Source organism: Papilio xuthus, unplaced genomic scaffold (assembly GCF_000836235.2).
Source record: "Papilio xuthus unplaced genomic scaffold, Pxut_1.1 DF826945.1, whole genome shotgun sequence".
NCBI classification, from domain to species: Eukaryota; Metazoa; Arthropoda; class Insecta; order Lepidoptera; family Papilionidae; genus Papilio; species Papilio xuthus.
Window position 1 is genome coordinate 176,716 of NW_013531704.1, and position 24,634 is coordinate 201,349.

The window sequence follows — 24,634 nt, forward strand, 5'->3', positions numbered from 1 at the left end:
TTGAGTGGTAACAGCCGACGGCTGAGATAGTTCCCAGAACGCGGCATGCATTGCAAACAAAATCCCGACTGCCCCGGCTGCTCCCGCCGGCCCGGAGCCCGCTCCAGCTGTGCGCGCTCGCACGGGATTACACGCTGATCCCCGCGCGCCTGCGCCCTAATCCCCGTTCCCCGACTGCGCCCGAGTAGGGATTCCATAATTATTAATAGTTCATATCGCAGACAATTAATAGAGCTAAATTATACATTATTTTAAAATGGTTTTTCTGCATCAAAGTAACCGTCTGTGTAATTGCAACTTTTATTTACTTTAACTGTAAATGTATGACATTATAAATGTGCATTATAATTATGAGAAAGTATCATATGTTTATTGAAATGTCAAGTCTCTGCACCTGCTTTGTATAACACAACAATATATCTACTAAACTAAAGTGCATCTCCGTGGAAACTAATTCAAACGTCAGCGAACTGGACAGATAGAACAGCGAGCAGATTGTAGCCAACATGGCGGCGCTGTCTCACTTCCGGCGCGCGCTATCGCCACCACTTCCGCACAGCCTGCGATGGCTGACGCAGCCGTGGCTGTGTTGCTAGACGTATTGTGTAATTTATCTATCAAACCATTATGTGTTCAATGGTAATTGTTGTAGAGCTATGACTTTAGCGTCATTGTACAAGGCGTGCTACACTTACTCTACTTGAAGAACATTCAAATTGTTCAAATGTTTCTGAAACATCTATTGTGTTATGACATAGGCTTAAATTTGATGCATGTAAAGTTTGTTACCAAAACCAAGCTCTACTGCTCATACTTTTACTGTGTATATTATACAGGCATCAGTGGTTCAGTGGTAGAATGCTCGCCTGCCACGCGGGCGGCCCGGGTTCGATTCCCGGCCGATGCATATTTTGCTTTTTATCGGTTATCACTTTCTCAAATATATTTTTACTACTTTTTTATACTATTCGTTGAAATGCCTGCACTGCAACTATACACATATCTCTAACTATTCGTTGTATACTGTAAGGAGTTTTTTAAATAAATACATAGATCTCAATGATTTTTTTGTAAAAAATTCCATGTGCAAAATTGTCTGGCAATCAGAAGGTTAACGAGGAAACGTTTAGAAGTCACCTACTTTAGTCTTACAGCGTGATAATTAAATCGGCATCAGGAGGCGGCGCTCACTCCCGCGCTTTCTATATACATATATACATACTTATACTCTGTTAGCCGTTACTGACTGACGATATGCTCTCGGTATGTTCCAACGAACATTACTTAACATCGCCTACATATTGCCTCGTATCCAGTGCAGAAGATAGCGTGCAGGGGAGCGTTTTATTAATTTTATTTTAAAAGATAGCAAACTAAATTTTGATTAAGGGATCTTTTTTGATTTTCTATTTAATCTGTTCTGTAACTGTTAAAAGCAATAATGATATAAATTATTCGTTTAATTATTATTCAATAAGTTGAAATAACAATAATAAAAGATATCTCTTAAATGTAAATGAGGTTTAAATTATTTTTAACAAAAACTCCTAGAGGAAATGTCCTGAGTCCACTGGCGCTAAACGTTGCCGCGCGAGTCGGCCAGGCGCCGGCTAAGTGGCGTTTAATTAAAAATATGTCAGGATCGAGCGGCGCGGATTACGTGCCGCTATTGCTGCGCGCCCAAATTGGATTTGTGTTGTTCTTCAGGATTTTACCCCCGAGCCTTTATGGGTTTTGGTACTTAAGTAGACCCAGTTAATTTGTTTATGCTAATTCTAGCGAAGCGGTCGGACCTCTGCTCGTTACTCGTACAGATTTGTAAACACGTCTTTGTCCACGACAATTAAACAAAACAATTACCAAATAATTCGAAAAAATCTAGATATTTTTAGACCGAAGACAAGCTGCAAACTGATCTGGAATCTTTGAATTATTGTTGTCTAATAACCTAACTTACAAGAGAATGTCTTTTTTTTCTTATGTTTAGAAAAGACGATTTAAAATCGTTAATTGCGAATTGTAAAGGAAGCCGTAATTGTTAACTTCTAATTAACATTTTTAATACTATTTTAAAAGCTTTCTATGGATTTATACGATTTACGATAACAATATTAAGAACTATATATTTTAGCACTTAAAAGTGCTTACAGACATAAACCGCAAACCCGAAAATAGTTGTAATCTGTTACTATTAAATTTGATAGTATCGTAACACCGACATGCATGTAAAAGTTTAACAATGGCTAATAAAATTAAACATGCCGGCAGAGAGGTGGGTAGAGGGCGCCACAAGCACCAGGCACTCGCTACCAATAAAATGTCAGTTAAACGAAGGAAATTAAAAGGTTATAACTATTTATGGATTCTAATTTTGTTAGACTGGATGTGAGGGACGACGGTAAGGTGATTAGAGTTTGAGTTGCAACGCTAGTGGAATCCAGTGATAATATTGTTTGTGCGCTTTTATAACCCTCTCTGTAATTATTCTAGGTCGGATTCAATCAGAGCACGTCATAATGAGAAAGTTCTAGGTACTATTAGTGAACTCTAAAACAAATAAACCAATATTTGTTTATTGTACAACATAAAGTAATATCAATCAAAGATGATGTACAGATAAATGCATCTGGGACATTGACGAAGAAACTTTGTTCGAGTGGATTGTAAGACTACATCAGAAAATTGTGAAGGAGATGTATTACTAAGGAGTCAGGTTGCTGGGCGCTTGAGCGTCTGGGCGGTTCAAAGCATCGCCTCTCGCCCCATTCGGCCGCCACCGCCACTCGCTCGCCGCCCAGCGAGCGCGCCGCCCGCCTAACACGGGATACCTCGCGACACCCGCGAACTCTATGCGATCGTAGCTCGAAACTTTATTCGAGTACACGCTGGCACCGCGCGTACATCGCGGAGTACATCGTAATAATAATAAAAACGATAACCGGTCGAACGTTAAAAATAACGAGCTAGTTAAACAATCGTTAACCAGTTCTTAACTTACTGTTTGGACAACACAAACACGGCATGCCGATAGACTTACGACTGTGTGCTCGAGAGACTCTAGGCCTTGGATCGTTCGCTTTAGAAGCGAGATTGGCGTGCGGCCGCGTTCCGCAGCTATAGGGAAGGTGTCGGGTCCGGTAAATATTTACGATACGCAGCGCGAGGGACTACCGTGCGCTGAGCGGCGCGGCGTGCAGCAAGGCTCAGGTAATACTGGCGTTGGACTCTACTATTAGTTTGCTTTTACATTTAAAAAGTTAGTAGAATAACTGAAAACTTGTTATTAATAAATTTATCACGTTGTTTATTTATTGCATTGAAATATGTGTATGTAGTGACTTTCTTTACTTAACGAAGGTTTTCTTGGAGGATATCTTTAGCAATTGTCGCTAAACGTAATCCGCAAAATGGGCTTCGGTTTCTTTTTTATGCATATTGAAGACCATTTATTTAATTGATACGAGTAACAATATTAAGTATTATTTGATTTGAAATGCTTTGTCGAAGGTACGGAGCATTGCCTCCAAGGTCGCCGACCCTGCCGTCTGGTGGAGGCCTGCAGGCGACCGCTCCCTCAGGACCTCACTACCTTCCCACCACCTGCAACTAAATCAATTTATGTACCAATCGATGTACGTATGTTGTACGTAAGTACATAATCAAAACGAAGAAATAAAATTACTTATGACGCGCCATTCGAAACGAAGTCGCATATTACAGTTCGCTATTGATCACATTCGAGATTTAGAAAAACTTTATTAAGAAAATAAAGATTATTTTGTAAATCTAAAATACTTAAACAATAATTTAATGTTAAATCAATATATAACTGTATCTATGTATTTAAACAAGTAAATGTTTGAAATGTACGTAATGACAAAGTGAAGTAGGTTGTTACTTCAGTAGTTGATCAGACGTGACACAATCACGCTACCAAGCGGCGACGAGAATAAACAGTAAAATGAAATGTTAAATGAGGCTTTTGTACTCTCACAGGCTGCGGTGCGCTAACGCAAACCGAGTAAACGTATTAGTTGATTTACGTCGCCTGATTGACGTTTATTAAACACGGTGGTTGCAGTTAAATAATATTTGTTTTTACTCAGAACTATATACTCTTACATGTATTGAATTACTCTCAGGTTAAACTATCTACAGTGATGTGTCAAGCACAACTCCATGTAACAGTTGAAGTTACTCGTATGTTCAAATTTCAGTGACAAGTGAAAGCTCGACCGCGTATAATCAAATCACTCATCTCCTAAACGAAAGATTCCCCAAACTTTGTACTGGATTAGAATTCCTCGCGCTGTCCAATCACTCGCCATTGTACGCCCGCGGTCCGCGCAATTAAATTACACGCCCGGCCTCCGTACGCTCTCTGAATGTGTAAAGTATTCTGGCTGGGGTTCCGATGGCGCTGTTATTGCTGTACTCCACACTTGTGCATCGCTTGTTAATACACTCCTTGATAATGATGCGAACTTTATGTTCCTGCAATACGTTGAAATAGATCTTAACAGGAACTAAAAATAACTGGTTTAAATCGTAAATTCCTTGCAACTTATAACATAGGATCAATATCGTACAACTCAACATTGTATCTGTAAATAAAAAGTGTAAAGTTCTTTCTTTTCAATATGTTCATCGCAAAGTGCAAAATAAAACCCGTAAAAATAATACTTCTTCAAATCAGCATGGAATTGAGATTAAAGAGGTGATCGTAATGTTAGTCTAAATAAATAAAACACACATTTGCAGAATCACTCTAGATATTGTCCTTGTTCCCCGCAATGTGTTCACACGTAGCGTCACTTTGGGAGTCACCTCAGTCGCAATCTCTTTCAGATTCACAACTCGCACAGCGATAGCTATCATCATTCAAACGAAGCAATTTACGCATGACGTAACAATATTTTCACCATCTGCTGTCTACAAATGCTTACACGTCAGAGGATTCGTTTTGAATGATATTTGTTTTGGTATTGGCGCCTCTATAGCTGGCGACGAGCTCGATAATCCGTACAATAGATGCGGCAATTCATCTGCGAATGTTCCCGCGCCTGCACATCTATGGCGAGGCGGAGACAATGCAATTTGTTACCTAAAGCCGAGGCGTTAAGTGTCACCGGCAGTGGGCGCGGGCAGGCAAACGTACGACGGTATAATTGGACAGTTATGACGGACGAGGTGTACGGTTAACGCAGATGCCGCGGTATGGTGTGCCGTACGATCGCTCCGACTGGCTCGCTGGCGATTTATTTCATTTCATCAATAAATTTGGGAATTTCCGCCGGACCATGTGTTTTAAACGTTTGGACGTTGTTTGTTTTATGATTTCTGTCGACTTTTTGACGTATTTTTTAACTCTAATTGGGAGTTTGATTTTAAGCCAGATTTTTCTATTCTGCTATCGGATGTTTGAATAGTGCGTTCTGCATGATGGAAAATTTTAAATGCATATTTTATCCACTAACACATAAAGCGAAAAATTTTGTTCATGTTGATTGTGCAATATTTTTATAAGGCATTTTTAACAAAATTTGAATATGAGCTTGAATTTGTCTCCTTCGTGTGTTTTAAGAACACATGTAATCTGCTGTAATATAATACAATCCAGTGTTTACTTTTTGGATATCAAATACCTAAATCATCCATCGGATAAATATAACACATAGAGAAGTTGAATGTCTTGTGCGGTGTCAACGTCGGGTCCATAAGTTATATAAGCCCCCGACTTGCGCCTGCCTTGCGAGGGACAAAGCTATTATCACACCGAGCTGTCAAGAAACCGCGCGAAATCGAATCGAACTTATTATAATATAAATCGAAAATACCCCGTGACTGACGGACGTATATTCACGCCGGCAATTAAAAGGGGTGGACGGCGAGGGTGGAGCTGTCATCCGTCACGCGGGATTACTGGGGACACTATTATTATTAGCAGCCGCCGATAACCGGTTTAATCCGGTTTTTGTTCGTCAATTTTCGGACTGTGATTCGCATCGTGGTGCCTTTTGTGTGCAGTGAAACACATTTTATACTTGACTTAACTTGTGACGTCATTGTTCTTACGAAATAAATGAAGCACAAGTACATGTATCACACCTCTATTTCACATCTCTATTTCTGAAAAATAAGAGAACACTTAAATATTTTACTGACACCCTGCAATCGAGCCTTTAATTGGACCGAAAAATAATTGTTAAATATGACATGATATCGAACAGTGTCTGAGAGATATTAATTTAAAATGTTATTGTGTTGTAGTGCCCTCTGGCGACGGGGCGCGGCACACGCGAGGTGCAAATTGAGCCGCGCCGGTACATCGTTAGCATCTCTCTGCAATTACGTAACTTATATTGTTTACAATAACCGTCTGTAACAAAATTTTAACGGGTGTAATTAAAACTGAGTGCGCTAGGTGTTACGCCGTGATAGGGGTGCCATTGTCATGATTACGTGGAAATAATTGAGCTTCACTTGAATGTGGAGTGAGGCAGAACTGATGCTCGTTGTTTGGAATTCCGAGTGGCGCGGAACTGGAATTCCGCGTTGTCTGCGGCCACCGCTATGTGCCCCTGTCGTGCTGTGGTGTGGTGCCTCGTTATTCCAAACTGAAATCGATGATTCATTTGGCGCGAGGGTTTATCAATTTATGATCGCCTAGTACTTTGCTGTTGTGATATGACCGTGTTTTGTTTTATTTAGGCTTCAATTTACCTTCATATAAAGTAAAGCAAACGTTTTTAAATGATAACAATTTTGTTCTTTAGCTTATCGAGTATATAATAAATATTTCTGCGCTGTAAAATACATTTCGATACATTATGAAATGATGTAAAAAGAAATACATGTTTCATAAAATGTTAAATCAAAGAGCGCTCGTGTCCCGTATCCTATTTATTAGGAGGCTAACATTATTTAGGCAATAAATCCAATAAGTTCTGATGTAAATCGAACAAGCAATAAAACTTGAATCAGAGAAGTAAATTGAAATAAAGGAAAATAAAAAACATTTACGGTGGCGGCGGCGGCGAAACGTTGCAATTTCCTCGGCGCTGATAAACTAATAAAAATGGAGAGATTCGAAGACGAGACGACGAAATGCGCAAAGAAACATCACAGACAGACAGAATGGATACGTAAACTATGGTTTTAGAAATTGAACGAAACCTTTTAAAGGTTTTTGATAACAAGATTTAGATGTATTCTTACTGAGGTCTTCTTTTTATAAAACACCAATTTAATCTATTTATGAACCAAGTGAATAGTAAAAATGTTAAAAGCGATCCACAATGGTCAATGACAAAGGGTCGTTAAGTTGTTCCGAGCTCAGTGCTCCCGTCTCAGCCCTCCGAGGGCTCAGTCCGAGGCGCAATGGACCGTACGACTGGGATTGCTTCATTTGCGAGCCCTTTACAACACGCTTTACACGTTCCAACACTTCTTTATACTTCCCTGCAATCCTTTAAGAATGTAGATTAACAGACAAGTATTAGACAGAGCATATATTTTTGTCTTAAAAGTATATATAAAATTGTGTATACACTAACTGATGAGCACGTGAAGAATTCAATGTAAAGCGTATTATGCTTTAGTATGTGTAACTGAATAGTTTTACAGTCTACTATTGTACTGATATCTAAATAATCGAAAGGTATATTGTTTTAGACTTCTCTGGAATCCTTTTGTCGCACCGCCCCGCCGCAAAGTTTCCCGCAGCTATTACCGGGAAAAGGAAAAAATTAAACACATCGCGTGTCCATTCGTTCCTCATTCGCGTCCCCACAGAACATCTGCTATATTCCTTGCGATCGTTTGTCATGCGGCGAGGGGAGCGGGGAGCGGGGCGCGGGCCTGAAGGGGGGAGGGGAAGGGAGGATACGCTGAGTTTTCACTTTTTTCCGTTTCTCCCTTGAATAGGCCCGCGTGTGAATAATTTAACTCCGCCTTCGTCCTTTTTGCGGCGGTTAAAAAATGAACCGACAACCGCGTTCAGCTGAGTGCGCCGATGAAACTTTGAGCGGTACCGGTGCTTTTAGGTGAAAGTACAAGTTGTAACTTGACGTCAAAAATTTTTGGATATATTATTAAAAATGTCGTGTTTTTGCATGCGAGGTGTCGCGCCGTTCCGATAGGACGTTTAAAGTTTGAGGTGTTTTTTACGTAAGCCTTTAAGTATATCTGTTCACAAAAATTACACTAACCCAATTGACATTCTTCAATATATGCCTCCATACCCTCATACATGACCCCACTTTACTTTCTATTTGGCAGCTTATGACAAGTAACAATACATTTAAAGAACACTGCATAACATAATTACATTACTGCAATATCTAAAGTTCGACATGAACTATGGATAGCCTAGACTAGAGAGTTGCCATCTCCCTCGTCTCAGTAATGTGGGCAGTGATATCCATCCATTAGCCTGCAGGCTTACGGCGAGGCGCGTTATTAATGGCGCTCCCGAGCGAGATCCTGCGCGAGCTGCGGGGTGCGGGGTGAGGGAGGAACAAAAAGGTGCGCTTTTGTACATCCTTGTAAGACGCAAGGCAAACGTTTTGATGAAGAGACGTAAGTAAATTTTTTTAGCATCCAACTATGGGTGTAATGTTTAGTAATGTTGTTAATTGCTTTTTCGTAATATCTAGGAGTTGTGATTTTCATTCAAGTTATTTGAAGAAACCAAAGAATTTTTAGAATATCATATAATTCGTAAATCGTATTATGAAAACAAAATTAAAGTTATTTCCAGTGTATTCTATGTGATTTTAATTAGAACATTGATCTATATTCACCCCATGTCCCGCGGGGGGCGAGCAGCCTTCCAGGATTTACCGCCTTACTGCCGCGGAAAATTATTCCCTCCTGCTGATTTACTACCCACGTGTTTTACCTGCATTATTTAGTATCACTGCATTCAATTCTAGTTTTTATTGCATGGCAACGAAGGTCTGTTTTTGCTCATTATTGTAAACATTTAGTAGTTTGTCTGATGCAGTAATTACATACGGTCGGGAACTTTAATTTGTTGTGGAGATTCAACGTATATCTGTTTCTGTCGCTTTGTTTAAATATAAAGGGCTTACAGTACAGGTATTCAAGTTTAAATGCAACGTTGTCTGGCTTCTATTTTTATTGCAACTTACTATTACTATTGCGACAGTTCCTAAAAAGAAACTACATTTTTTCCACTTTACCAAGAACTCGCAAAGACTGTATATTTAACAAAGCTTAGTTTTTAATTTTGTCAAATGAAAATGTGCTATGAACAATTTAGTATGACAGTGTTTGTACAAGTCGTTTATGAATAGCGGGTGCCGGTGGAGATGCCGGTGGAGATGCCGGTGGAGATGCCGGTGGTGGGTATCAATTTGTCGTAAGAAATCCATTGATCCCACTTTAACTAGTTGTTAAGTAAATACAGCGGCAGCTCAAAACTTTTTACTCGTTCACTCGAAACAAACTCCCTCCCGCCGTAGCATCGTAGCCTCGTAGCGCCCGTCGTGGTGCCGGTTCATCCTTCACGCTCAGTAATTTATTATTTTGTAACAAGCTTTACAATCTCTACATACTTAGACTTTGTTTTTTAAACAAAGATGATTTTATTTAAGATTTAATCGAGTTTATTTTATATAAGACGCATACCAAATGGATTTAAGAAATACGAAATATTCTCGTAACTTGTATTCCTGGCAGGTAGCAGGGCTTAAAAGAAAAATGTATTTTCCGGTCGTGTGAGTCGCGCCAAGGAGGTCGCTTTTCAGTAATTTAAGCCGCCGCCGCCACGTTACCGCGTTGTCGGGCTGCCGGGCTGCCGCCGGGCTGCGAGCTGGGTTTTAGGGAAATAGGCTTTTTGACGCATCGCCAGTCTATAGGATTAAGAGTCCTTCCACAGAGAGGTGCTCAGGGCTCGTTAGTTTTATCCTTTAACGCCGCGAGACGATTAAATTAAGGCTTGCTCAGACATTGTTTAATGTAAATTACATCCAATTTTAAGATATGATAATAAAAGTAAGACGTTATTACTGTTTTGCTTCGAATAATGTTGGATATATATTATAACAACGCTTTTTACTAAACATTGATTTTTATGTTGAAGCAAACACATAAGATTTGCACAAGAACAGGACAGAAAAATAAGCGTTGACATTTATGTTGCCTGTTTTAAAAATCGGAGCAAGTAATACGGTGACGGAGTATAACACAGTCCACATACTAGTGATGCCTTCCTCCTGGCAATATTCTGCGCTGCGACGAAGCACAATGGTTTCGTAGCGCGTAGCCACAATACGTGAAAGGCAGCAAGGCTTCGCGGGCATTGGACGTCCGCCAGCACGCGAGCCACTCCGCGATCGATGTCTGATATAAAGCCTCACTCACCCCGCGCCGACACGACACATTCCTATTTTACTTTTGTCCAATATTTTCGTCTTGAGAACAATAGAAAGAACAAGATTCAGTGCAACGAGAAATTGACAGAGTTATAAATTTCTGAAGTTTTTCATTTCGTATCAAAAATAACTCGTCAAGTATTTACTTAATCATGTTAAGAGAAACAATAGAACAATCTTGAATAATTCTTGTCCCTGTTTACGGAATAAATATTCACATATAAAACCAGTAGAATATTTATTATTCAGACCAACATGTCCGTCCTATTCATCTTGTATATATACTGTGGACGTGATCATACGAAGGAAACCTTCTCATATAAGGAAATCATTCTACATAACCATAAATTTCGTTGCAATAGCAAACTTATGTCTCGATGGGAGCAACAACTTTTATATATTTACTTTGTATAGCAAGTTAACCTTGTTTGGAGTTCGGTATATGTTAGATTGTGAAGCGAATGAAATTAGAAATTAGAGACATTAAATTTAAGTTTGTTGTATATTTAATTAACGTGGTTATATCGCAGTTTGAGAAGACGTAGACAAAACTCCTGATGCATTTTTGTTTATAAAAATTAAATTAATGTAACTTTTATAAGTAAATAAGATGAAGGGCTACGCGTGCAGCAGACGTTGCTATGTATTGGCATAGACACACAAACACACACGACATCGATCGTCGTTTATTATTCACGTCAGAATTTATTTGCCCGCCTCGCGTCGCGTCGCCGGACTGCCTCACCTTACTATGTGCCCTCCTCTACGTGTGCTACTCGTACTGTAGCAATTGTAGTACAAATAACTGTATTATTTACTATGACTTTGGCTGTTATTGTAAATTCATATTGTTTCACAATCAATTAATGAAAATACTTTTTACAAAAAGAGGTTAGAAAAAGAGATTGTTTCTTAAAAATGTAAACAGCGAACTGTGAGAAGATATATGTAGTTAGTATATGTTACGAGTACATAGCACCCGCAGAATATAACCCGTGTTGTGACACAGATAGCGCAGCGCTGAGAAAGGCACAGGAAGACATCGAAGGCTTCATTAGACGACGGAGGAAATGATTCAAAGCCGCCAGCGATTGGAGTGCCTGGAGCCGCACACCGCCGCTCGCAGCGCCCTCTATACATATGTATGCACGCGCCGCCGCCTGTCGCCGTCTATTTAATAAGTCGCTGACAAAGTTTTTTGTAATATCAAGACGGGCATTACGGCATCGACGAGGCATTGTTATTGGAAATTGAAAGCGCCAGTTCGCAGTTCGATATTTCCGCGCTTAAGTAGTTTGTTTGCACGGCGCCGCGCTTTGTTTCCTTTGCAAACGAGCCAGCGCCGAGTTCTGTAATGTTTCAAGACTTGCTTTCGATTGCTCTTCTCTTTCGAGTAGTGTTGCTTTTCTTTTCTTTGGGGATCGTGTTTGTTTTAAGTTGGAGTGGGTTCTTTGTAGGAAAATCTTGAACTCGGACGGTCGCATCGACTGCCGCGCTTACTGACCTTCGCACGACGCATTCCGACACTTTCGCCCCACGTGATACGGTTCACATTGCCAACTGAGTGACGATATGAAGAAAATATTTGAATTTATTAAATTATAGGTACTTACAGGCGAAGCAAAGTTTTTACTTTGTTTTTACAACCTATCGTTCTATAACTTATTTCCAGAGAACCTTATTAGTCTGACAATAGCATAAGATTACAAGAATATTGATGTTTGTAATTTAAACAATTGCAGAATAGTTTCAGTAACTCATAGAAGCGACATGTACAAGAGCGACAGATAGTTAATAGAGAACGAGGTATTAGTACGTGCCTCAAGTAAAAATGTAAATCCTTGCAAAAGCAATCAATCGGGGTGCACTCTCGCCGCGCCGCTTTGCGGGGACACCGCACGAATATCTAATTTTGTTTGTTACCCTCCCCGCACCCCGCACCCCGCAGCCACACTCACCGGGCGCGGGGTGCCGGCGCGCAGGCGTCGAACACCCCTAAATCCTGGCGGACGTTTTGATGGATCACCCTTAATGACAAGCACTGAAGGGGCGACGTAGGGATGTGACACAAATACATCGATACGTTTGAGGAGCGATCTCTTAATATTTTTTTACAGAAATAAAACTGTTCTGAAACAGTTATTCCTGATTTACATGTCGAAGGGGAAAAATTGTTATTTGTTTTAAACAGTTTCTAGAAATAAACTGGCACTGATCTTAAGCCAAAGTTTACTTGTAAATAATTGCTAAGTGACAACTAAACAAAATTAAATTTATGTCAATTTTCTTTAAAATTATTCTCGTTTAAATATACAACAGACCATTAGCGATAAAAAGATATTTGTAAATTTTAAAAGATCCACCAAAATCAGGTGACATCGATATCGATAGATGTTTTTATGTTGACACCCCGTCCTTAGTGCTGACGGTCGGGCGTGCGGCGAGCGCCCTCCGCGACATGAGCAGAGCGCTGCAATTGTATTAGACATTAGCGGAGCGCCACTGAGCCACCGACGCGACGCTTATATTGCTACAACTATTACTTGTATGGAGAAAGAGATTTTACTACCAAATAACAACATCAAATCTTAACAACTTGTCATTAAAAGCTAGATTATTAGCTGTTACAGCAATATTTTAAAGACGGACATACATACAAACGTTTCATATGTAATGAAAATACTGAAAAAATTAGCAATCACGAAAGTTTTGACATCTTGGTTAAGGCTGAGTGGCCACCATTTTGGTGAAATTTTAATTGTGTAATAAATGTGGTTTTCCTTTAGTTATGTAGGTAGCAATCAAAAAAATATTTCTTTAAAATTAATATATCTTAGTCAGGACTATAAAACAGAGCAGTACACTGAGATTACATATTTTCATTTGGGGAATATTTGGAACACTCAATATTCGTTTACGGGTTCTAGGTACATTCCTTTTTTAGGTAAAAATTCGTCTTAAGCGTATCTTAAGTCAGGAACAAATAGAATACTGTGTTATGCCTTTTATAATATTTCGAGGACGCGACGCCGCTAAGTCGACATCGCGTCGCGGTATAGAGATATAAGAATTCCAGTTGGAGAAATGATAGCCTAAACTTGTTACGTTCTTCCATTTATATTTATTTTTATCGTAAAAGTTATCGCTACTGAAATTAACTTGTCAAAGTAAACTTTTGGCAACATTTCAAACGTAAAATGTTACAATGTTTTTTCTCCAAGTTTTTACATTATATTTAATAAGATTTTTCTTTTGATTCGCACAACAGAAATGCGCAACTAGGAAACTTGCTAAAGAATGAATAGACTTAGACACAAATATAATCTAATCAAGTTACAATTGTCAGGATTGTGACATAAATGACTAACCTTTATCAGATCAACTATAATAGTCTAGTATTTAATTAATGAATGAACAGTGTACTCTCTTATATATATTCAAATCTTCGTAAGCTTAGGATAGAGAATGTCCTTGCTCTAACACACGCATGTCTCCAGACGGATATATTTTTAAAAGCTTTTCAGGTGCATTATTTCAAGTAGACTGTTCCTTTTTTATATTTCACTTGTATATTTTTAACTCTACACATAAAATTGTTAGTCCTGGATATATTTGCAGTCCTGGTATGTATGGTTGTATTATTGTTAGTCTCGTAATAAAAGTATGTTAATGTCAAGGAATTCTTACACAAATACTAGCAGTCGCCTGCGACTCCGTCCGTCCGGGGTTGAAAAATAGATAGCCGATTCTCTATTGATATCTACTGAACATGCATATAAATTTTATAAAAAACGGACGAGTCGTTTGGCAGGAGTATGGTTACATTGAGCAACGAGAATTTTTTTATATAAAATAATGTATCCATCTAAAAAGATCAGTGGGAGACAAATAAATCATCTTAATGTTATCACTGCCTTCCTTAATATCATACATTTCTTACAATATGCTCTCAAAAATAGAGAAAAGTATGAAATCTTTGATGTTGTTAAAGCGCTTTTATTATCATATAGTATTTCTTTGATGATAATATCTTCAGATGTGCGCCGCGTCAACCATCCACATGTCACATATGTTCTTGTGAACTTGATTTAATATTTACACTTTATACAATAATTTTAGAATGTAGAAGTTGCAATTAATTTAAATTAAAACATATAGGTTTTATTCAAACATAGCTCTTGATTGTTATCAAAATTACTCAACTGATGTCAATATTTAATTGCACTAAATAAATGATATTTCTCAATATTCAGATTTCTATTGTTCTATACTAAAACGAACGCCATTGTTCTTAACAAAAAAAATAATACAATTTGATTTATGAAAAAATTATATTACATTTAAAATAACGTACTATTGGGGCCTAGCACGAATATTTGTGACAATCGAAATCGTATCGTCATTGACAAATTATGTATTAAAGTTTGTGCAGCGCCCCCTATCGAGTGTAAAGTATACCAAAAATCTCATACTGATTTGATGGCCCATAGTACAATTGCGCGCGTATTGCGGGCGACGTTCCCCGATGTGGCCCGTACTAGAATCCATACCTTTTAAAAGCTGTTATTTGAGGGAGTGATGTATTAATTAATCATGAAAAGAGGAGGCCGGGGTCTGCGTGCGTTGTTGAAAAATGCATGAGCGACTGCTGGAAATAATGAACGGAGTCACGGACTTGTCTCATCACTCGAATGCACCGCAACTATTACCGAAGCAATTTTCTTTTATCGATTGTATCGGACGACATTACAACATTCTGTCGTCCATTTGTCACTTATTACTTCATTTTTTATTCACGTACACGTGTTTTGTTTAATTTTCCCTTTTGTTTGAAAGCGAAAAGATAACTCTGAAAATTGAAATGATGATACAAAAGGTATTGTCGTATATAATGTTCTAGTTTTCATAAAAATGATTGAGGTCAATATCGAGAAATGTCAGTGGATTGTAGGAGGGGTAAAGTTTTGTTTTTATATAGAGAAGGGGGCAAAATGGCGACGGAAACGATGTGGTGACTATTTAATTATAATTTATCATAGTTATTCTGTAGATAAGGCTACAACATTAACATGTCTGTTATGTATGCAGTGAGAAAATTTAATAAAAATTGCTTTTACATAGAAACGAAGAAAGAAATATTTTTAGTTGTACAAAAATTACTATTTTAACATTGGGAAAACTTCAAACACATATTTGCTTTGATGTTCGCAGTAAACATTAGCTTTATATTTATTGCTTCAATAGATATTTTGATAAGATTTATGATGTTGAATAGAGTACCAGTTAGTTTTTAACATTTTTAACGTAAATCGACTAGTTTTTAACAAAAAATAACCTGTCTACGTAATATTATATCTGAACATAATATCATAAACTAGTTTATCTTTACTATATGTCTCTTTTTATCTGATTAAAACCAAAAAATATTTTTAATCAATGTTTAAATTTACTTTTATTTTTGTAATTACAGATATCACGACTTAACCTAGTCCCGGTAAGTCAAATACTCTATTGCTTCAAGAAGTCTGATGTCTCCCGGGTGTGCGTTGCTGATAGCTGATGCACACGAGCGCGGCAGGAAACGGAAGCGTGCCGCAGCCGCGCCGCACCCGCCGCGCTCTAAATCGCAGTAAATCGCTCGTCGTGCACATTTTGCTGTCAGCGCATGCGCCGGCGCACCACTGCTTTTGCAGGATGACCATATTAAAACTGATTGATAGAAATTATACAGTATTTTCTGACATGAGCTCCTTCAAAACATTCATATAATTTCGACGTTCAACTAAATATTTCTGTTTTCTGTCTCCTGTAATGGAATATAAATTTCTCTTAAATACTATTGTATTTAGTAAAAAAACATACTCGCTGCATTGATGTGGTTTAAAAATGATCTATGATCTTTGTTTTGTCAATATTTTTTATTTAATTATATTTTGAAATTATTGTCGTTTTTTTACCGGTTAACAAATAAAGGTGGCGTTTTTTTATAATAATTAAAAACTTAAAACAATGACTGCATTATATGGTATCGTCTCGATCTGTGCACAGGAGTTAGGCGCTTGAAGAACTGCGCGTACTGACTTATTTACTGCCATCGTTCGTCTCTTTATGTTCGCCGTGGGTGGCGATCCCACTTTATGATACGAAGTCATATGTAAAAAATTTCATGAGCGTCAATTGACTAAGACGTTTGGCTATTCTAATATAAAGCAACTTGGGGAAAATTAATCTAAAATCTAAAATTTCAAAAGGCCGGAACCCTTTAATTTTTCTGAATGTGGTAAATACGAACGGAAAGAACATACATTGTAAACAAAAAGTACTTTTGTAAAATTATTAACTTAGTGTCATATGTCTGTACGTGCACGATGACAAAACTATACATACAAGAATAACACCTATACATATATCTATTCAACGCGAGTCTTTCTTGTAACCATTTGGCAAACATTATCGGGTGAAGTTTCACACTTCTGTTGATTTTACAACAATGTCGTTAAAACATTTTCAATGCAAATAAAAACCTCAAGTTCAAGTAATTAAGCTCATTTTTACATGGATAGACGTATTGATATTATATTCATGCCGTGTTTTAAGTGGCCATTCATTTAAATAGCAAATAGTCTTGGAAATTGGAAATGGAAGCAAAAAAAAGATCTTTAGTGCACTACAGCTTTTAGTCTTAGAAATTAGTCTCAGTTGGTCCTTGTAGACTAACATGTTAGTCAAAGGAAAGAAGTTCCTTTGTAGGTCAGCCTGAGAATACATACAGCAGGGCTCGCGCTAGCGGTGCGGTGCGGTGCGGCGCGAATCCTTTTAGGAACCATATTAATTCTCCCTCGGCCCTTTGCAACGAGGTAGTGTTATCATACCGCGCCTTCGTCAATGCAGATGTACATTCCATTAGCAAATGCGAAAAGCATTTAATTACAAATATTAAAAACGGTTACTGCTATATCGTTACTACTTAATTTATTAGCGAGCGCATCGCCCGCCGGTTTCATCTGATGATCGAAAATCGACAACGAAAAATACTGTTTTTCATTTTGCTTTAACAGCCTCGGTCATATTTCATTAATCAACAAACATTTTACTGTATTTATGAAGCGAGATTTCATTTATTCTCTCCTTTAATTTGATAGTTTAATTTAATGATACATTTTGTTTAGTATTTAGTGATATTAATTAATTTTATTTAATGAGAGATGAATTTCAAAAGGTAATTTAATTTAAATGAGTTTTTTATACAATATTTTTATGAGCAGATTTCAAAAAAATCTTAGATGTGTTGCCATTCTCTTGTATAATAATAACACAGAGGAATCAATTTATAGAATATTTCCATTCTGATGTATTTGAATGACAGATATAAATATATGTATTGAATTTATTATATAGTGTTTATGGTTATGTTATATATAATGACTTGCTAAATCCAACACATGGCATTATAATAGTGTGTATGTGATGTCGTCACACGGGACATGTCCGCGCATGCCGCGTGACGCGCCGCCGGGATTAGCGATGCTTGCTCAGTAATCAGTGGGCAAGGGTTACTAATATTACGGTCTAAAAAATTGTGTACTCATTATCATGAAATACATAGTCTAGCTTAGTTTTCTTATGTAGTAAGTGAGTGATTCATTACGTTAATCTTCAGCGTGTAAAGTCGTTAGTCGTTAGAATTAGTAGATAGAAAACATCTTTCAACAATTATACCTCGTTAAATGAATGTACTTAGTGTAACATTGGGTATCGTTGTCCGAGGTATTGAATGGCAGCGTTTAACTTTAGATATGAACCAGATTACTTATAATCTCCCGCGAGTGGTGCAGTACTACAATGGCGTACTGCCCGATCCGGTGCGATACTAACATCCTGCACTTACCTACAGAGCTGTGCTCATATTCATAGGCGTTACTTATTTATGTAATGACGTTTTTCGATAAATTTAAATTTATACATCCGATCCTCCTGTTCTGTATGACTTCCTAATATTTTTTCTTTGTATTCACATAAAATACAATAATACCAAATATCACATCAGTTTCTACTAGTTTCTTCTAAGGCTTCGTAGTTTCTAGCAGCTTTCTCGTACTTTTCTTTGCCTTTTCATATAGAGGGTTGACAAAAGATTTCTTACTGTGCATAAAATTAATTCATAATAAAACTATTGAACCATTCTTAATTTATCGATTATGATTTTTAAAGTATTTGTATCGACTATAGATATGAACAATTAGACCGTAAATCCGTAGCCATGTGTGGGGTGGGCATGTGAGCTTTAGACTGTGAATGAATCTTCTCAGTAAGCCTACATCTACATTTACATAAACACTAACCAAACTTTCTTACTTTTTTATTAACGATATATGGATCCAACGCAATTTTATTTAATTAAAGAACAAACCAGCTCGTACAGCAAATATTTAATAAATCACAGGATAATATTACCACGACCTCCATTTAATGAGTAAATGTCTCTTATCTTCTACATGAAATATGTGTTTCTAAAATTATCATAAATCTTACAAGTTTTTTTGGTAAAGATAACATTGTCACAAATCCACACTTTACTTGCAAAAACGACAATTTAGATTTAACTTTATTATCGGAGTAAAAGTATTTCGTTAGATAACAAGCGACCATTAAAATTTTGAACATGTTTATCGATAAAATTAGTGAGGCTCTGCTTTGAAATGCTAACATAATTTGTACCCGAGGCGACGCGACGCGTCCCTTTTGAGTACGGTTTTTTTTTTGCTTTTTTGGTCTCGGGACATGTCGTTTTATACAAATAAGACATTTGCTCCGTTACCACAAAAACTGAGGGCTTGATAAACGAAACACGATAAATTTTTAGTGTTGTTTATCATCGAAAGACATCGATATCGATATTTTTATTTATTCTAATTATTATATATTATATAGGTGCATCAATAGTTTCCGAAGTATCTGTCTTAATAATAGTTCAAATAATGGATCTACTTCAATTCATAAAATAATTTTTCATTTCTTTAAAAATATGATCAGCGGACCTCAGTGCCCTGCAACTAAAGGGTAATAAAATAAGTGTTACTATTTAAAAGCAATAACGCGTGCAAAGACTCTAACTCTTTATATTTAATTTAGAAAAATGATACTTTAAAACAAGTAAATTTCTTCCAATTCAATTTTTTGTACTTTCATCGATATCGAAGAACTAAGTTACCCGATGGTCGTCACTAGCGATATCTTCAAGTGGTCCTTTTTAAGATCAAGTGCGTCTACCTGCAGTGAGTGTCGCCGCATGTCGCCTTACTGTCGCCTCAACATCGTCTCCCGTCAGACACTTGTCTAATGCTTAAAAAGTCAATACAAGTGGTAACGTCAAGTCATTGCAACATATGGTGAAAGTAACCGATTTCTTAAGAAAACTTTATAAAAAGAACGTTCAAAATTCTAGTTATTAAAAAAAAATTAGGAAAAATCCTCATAAATCCAAATCTTCCTTTGATGTGTTACCTTAAGAAAATGTCGCCTAACTGTTAAGTTCGTAGTGACTTCGGAGAGATGTTATCGCATCCGCTGTTCCCAGAAGCAGTTTATCTATGTTCTCTTCTGAGAACTCGACAGTGGCGACACCAAGCTGATTTGATGCCCGGAATGCCGAATTAATGCGCCCAGGCATACCACTCATGTTCATTCGCACGGTTAAAGTTACTAATTACTAATCAGTAATTTTATAGAACAAACTCTGTTGCTGTCATTAGGTACTTAGCTATTAGGTAACGAGACTGACCTTATAATATTATAACAGTAATACAAAGAGAGAGTAAAGATGACGCGCTTCAATAAAACAGGTCAACAAGTCTAGTACTGACGACGATGGCCACTTGGCACAAAGATAAATTATGAGTAGTCCTTTTAATATAAACACAGACAGAGTATCCCCCTCCCCGTAACCTCCCCCGACCTAATGGAGGGCACTCGAGTGTTTCAGAAGTCTCCACTCAGTTTTTCCCAGCAGCGCCGCAGTCGGGAAAATTAACAATCGATCAAATGGAGCGCAATAAGTATCGTTTGGAATTGATTTAGGCACCGTTCACATTTACACATAATTACAGACATGTATTATACTGAAGTAGTTCATACAACACTTGATTTATAGGACTTAGTCAGGAAATCTATGGTCTCGATGTTAGGGACAGATTAAAACATTTCATTATTTTTTATTGAATAATTAAAACAAAATAATTATTTAATCGTGTCGTGCTTCGCAACGCGCACGCGGCCCCACTTGCTTCAGCGCTCTCGTCGGCTCCAATTTACCGAAAATCTGAGAGCCCTACAGTTTTAATCAATTTTCCTCTTTATTGAGATCAGGAGGCTGCGATTAAGCGCGGCTGCAAATAAATTTTGTTGCTTTCAACAGCGGGGAAAATCGCAAATATCCCCTCTTTGTAAACTTCATCGAAAAATACAGTTTTCATATTGAAATAATATACTGTTGCAAATATAGAGGTGTTCCCCGTCTCGTCACTATCAGGCTTCTGATAGCACAGTATATTATCATTTAAAGAAGGTTCTAGCGTCATAAGACAGTAAAGCTAAATTAATATAAATCAAAGCGTCTTAATTCAAATAAGTTTACAGACCCCCGGACATCCCTACCGAAAATATATGAGCAATCTCTCAATAAGTTTACGACGTCTTCTAATACATACATACAACCTGACCGCGGCGCCGCTCGCGTAATATTCGCAGACCGATGCTGTTTTTTTCTTTTCACTTTTTATTTTTAATTTTATGTCCAATGACTCCAAAGACTTTATTGATGTTTGGTCCAAGTGAAGAGATATTGTGTTTTTACTTTTGTGTCTAGAAATGTTTTTGCATCCATTTTTTTAGTATTAACGCTTTTATGTGAATGAAGAAATAATGTTACAGCTTTAAATACATTTTAACAGTGGTAAGGTTTGCAGCAGCAGTTACCTTAAGAAATAATAAGAAACGAATTTCATTGATTTTTGAAATCTTCGGCTTCATACAAAATCGAATGACTAAAAAATAATTATTAAGAATATTAGCACTAATATGTACAAAAAACAACTGAAAATAATATACTCGTAAAGTTTCATTTTTGTACCAACAAATAAAATACATTATCCTCTTTTTGGGTAAACCCACATTGTGCTATAAACCGCCTCACAAAATACGACACTGCATTATTTGACACATTTACGTTTGCCGGTGAAAAACTCTACGTTACTCAATTAAGCACCTACCTACGTAAGATATAAAGTTGGTATTTGATGATATCAAATGAATGATTCTATTGGTTTCAGGGTCGGTGTGAAATAAAATGAATATTAAATTTTAGTGATTATTGCATCGAGTTACGGCCAATAACTTATTGTGTAAGGTGATACGGTGATTGTGCTATGTGGAGGTGATATTTGTTTACGTTGAGGGCTGGCGTCGCGTTCACGCGTCGCGCTGCGGGGCGCGCCACACGGTGGCCAAACTGTGACCGCTTCGCGCACTAAATGCGGAGGTGTCACACGTCTCATTTCACATTTTATGCATGTAAAATAAAATAATAAACGAGGAAGAGTACGTATTTGCTCTAACCATCGCTAATGTAACTTTATGGTTTCCTTTACATATGACTTTGAAGTATATGTCTACATTTTTCATATATCAAAATTAAAGTAATAAAGACACCATAATATAAACCGATATAACATATCCAACGAGTCGTAAATTTCAATGTAACCGTAAAAAAATACGTAACAAAGCAATTTGTATCAGTGACCAGCCATACATCTGCGAAAAAACGTGACCGCACGCAGTAAGGGTGAAAAATAACGGATCCGATGTGAAAAATGTAGGCGAGATAGCGCGGTATTGCCGGCAGAGGGCGCGCACAGCGGCTGGAGGGCATTTAGCCAATGAAGTACAGCCGGTAATGATGGGAAATACCTGCGAAAAAACCGACGCAAACAACAGGGATCCATTACCGAATCGTGTCAAGTACAAAAATGAACGACGAAAGAAATTAAAAAATATCACTAAAATTACGACGTACTGAAGTAAAATGCAACAGATTGATAGTTCTGTTGCTCTTTTAGAAAAAATAAGTAATATTTCGTATCGGTTTTAAAATTACAAAGTAGTGTATGTTTCTTAGCGTTTATCTTTGTAAAGACGGAGAAAATTTAACCAAAATCTTTATATGAATCTGTACATACGCCGTATATTGTAGTGTAACATATCCCACAGGTGCGAATGACTTACAGGGGAATAAAATAAATCACCGGGAGGCGAATAAATATCCTTGCGAAAGTAGCGTAAGTCCAGCGGAGCGGTCGAAATGGCCAATACACCTTCCTACTTAATACCTACAGGTGCTCTCATAAAGCTCCTGGTATTATTCATAGAACAAGTAAGTGCAGACGGTGTCGCCTTTACATCTAATTGAATTTGTAATTCAATACAAACTACGAATACACTTTTGCTGCGACTAGCAGTAACGTGTTTAAAAAAAATCCAGTTTTCACTCTATGCTTCAAATTATATTGTGAAATATTGATTTTAATATCCGTTTTTTTTGATATTACAAGTATGTAGTTAAATTACTTAAGTAGATACTTACGAAACGTAGATAGACAAATGTCCTGTCTGGTAAGCGATCGCTCTTTGGCCGGGAGTAAGTTCCTCGAATAAATCAGGAGCGGCGGGTCACGCGCGGGAGCACACGGGAGCTGAGGGGCTTGGTGGGGGGGGGCAGGTCCGGGAAAGTTTCGGCAGCGAGCATACCTGCAGGCCAGGACGACACAGACTGAGTTGAGTTCATGCACTCAATATTAATTTGAAAATCAGTTTGCGGCAATTTACAATTACTTCGGCAGTTCACAGCAGGACTGTGATGAATATTTAAGATATAAGTTAGAAGTTTAACTATAAAACCTACAAGATGGAATCTTAAATTGCGTTCTACCAGATAAAAAGTTTTTAATGCGAAAATAAACTAACGACATCAGATATTAAAAAGTAAATTGGAAATGTGTTTGTAAAATATAAATAGAGTTGTAGTAAAGAATCGTGTGTATTGAGTTCATGGGGCGTGGGGTCTTGCGGGGAGTTGCGGGGCGTGCAGGGCGTGTGGTTACAGCTCACCGGCCACCTGTGTGTCGCCGGGACAGTTAAATTTTCATGTCCTCCGATCCCCTACTCCATACATTTCTAGTAGCATATTAAAGTCGTACAAACTATCTTTTGACAAAACTTTTGTTATTGCGTTTTCTATTACAATGTTATGAAATATGAAATACTATTATTTAATTAATTTGCATTATCATGTAATTTAAAAAAAATGTTGAGGTTATATATTCGTTCTGTTTAGTTGTTAGTGTATTTCAAAGTTTTTTTAGGACAATTTAACCGACTGTTAGACATCACAAGATAGTTTTGAATAAAAAAACTAATTTGTAGAATTAATTATAGTTTAATATCAACAAGTCGCCGGTGTCTCGTTTACGTGCCGTCTGTTTAGTTTCAAAGGATGGCCGAGAGAAGGCGCGACAGTCGCCACATCTCGTTATCTTAACGGATACCCAATTAATTAAAGTAATTCGGTTGGCCCACGGCGGCGGCTGACGGCCAATTAACGCGTAACTCGACACCTCTTACACCGTGTTTTACTTAAAAACAATGTTATTGAATGTAAAATCATTCGTTAATTATTATAAGAAACAGATAAGATTGTAAAGTCGGCCATGTTATTTGAATGTTATTTGTTTATTGAACCTTTGTTGAAACTCTTTTGATATTTTTTTAATATTTTCTGTTACTGTTTCTATTAAAAAAGAGTATATTTTATCTGTGTTACATAACTCTATCTATCAGATGAAATGCTATAGGATTGTTTCAAAGCTTTGAAGTTAATATGGCATGTAACATTTGGTGACAATTTTTAGGAATGTGTTCCGATATTTAATTACGGTTTCTTACTTTCCGTTGTGTTTGGTTGCAAGCAATGCTTACTAATGCAACGCGTCCATATTTTTTTATTCGGGTCGGAACATGTATATAATGTTTATTTAAATCTCGCTTATTATTTTGTTCCAGATGTGTCCTAAAAGCATAATCGGCAACTTAATTAATTATCTGACAAAACAGGGATATTAATTATCAGTATGCGCCTAATTTAGAGGCAATGAGCTGTCGCCCTAATGAGGCCGGCATGCGAG

The 24,634-nt window shown here is 37.4% G+C and overlaps 1 protein-coding gene and 1 non-coding gene across 2 annotated transcripts in view; both read left to right on the plus strand.

Annotated features, from left to right (window-relative positions):
- Positions 1-836: 836 nt before the first annotated feature.
- On the plus strand, positions 837-907 carry TRNAG-GCC (transfer RNA glycine (anticodon GCC)). The gene has a single exon. It is a non-coding gene; the product is annotated as a tRNA-Gly (tRNA).
- A 2,264-nt stretch (positions 908-3,171) lies between these two features.
- Positions 3,172-24,634, plus strand: part of fz2 (frizzled 2) — a 103,035-nt gene continuing 81,572 nt past the window's right edge. Inside the window, exons 1-2 of the mRNA XM_013316978.1 lie at positions 3,172-3,207; positions 15,871-15,894. The gene's annotated coding sequence lies outside the window, so the exon portion shown is untranslated. The remainder of the gene's footprint in view (positions 3,208-15,870; positions 15,895-24,634) is intronic.